Source organism: Morone saxatilis, unplaced genomic scaffold (assembly GCF_004916995.1).
Source record: "Morone saxatilis isolate NCDOM2014 unplaced genomic scaffold, NCSU_SB_2.0 Contig10, whole genome shotgun sequence".
In the NCBI taxonomy this organism is placed as follows: Eukaryota; Metazoa; Chordata; class Actinopteri; family Moronidae; genus Morone; species Morone saxatilis.
This window is the reverse complement of record NW_023339652.1, coordinates 12946238-12946530: the sequence shown is the minus strand read 5'-3', so window position 1 is coordinate 12946530 and position 293 is coordinate 12946238. Positions and strand designations below refer to the sequence as shown.

Here is a 293-nt window from a genome sequence, read left to right as displayed (position 1 = left end):
AGAGAGAGAGACATGTGTAGCAATTCACGCCTGCAACTGTTTTGATCCTTATCGATTATCTGATAAGATAGAAAGAACCTGCGCATGCATGGTCTTTGCTCAGTTTGATTTAATTTGCCTCTCAAAGAAAAGTCTTCCACAGTGCCTCTGGTTTGGAACAAAAAATGTTTTCATGAGCTACGACGCGCAGATGAAGAAGCACGGGGATTATCCAGGGGATGCATAGTTTATGAAACTGGCAGTTCTCGTGCGTAAATGGCAAGAGTTGCATTGGACTGAATCAAGAGGGAGAG

At 43.3% G+C, this 293-nt stretch overlaps 1 protein-coding gene across 1 annotated transcript in view; it reads left to right on the top strand.

The window, feature by feature from the left end:
* The window catches only part of tafa5a (TAFA chemokine like family member 5a), a 133518-nt gene that overhangs the window by 44562 nt on the left and 88663 nt on the right, over window positions 1-293 (top strand). The window lies entirely within an intron of this gene.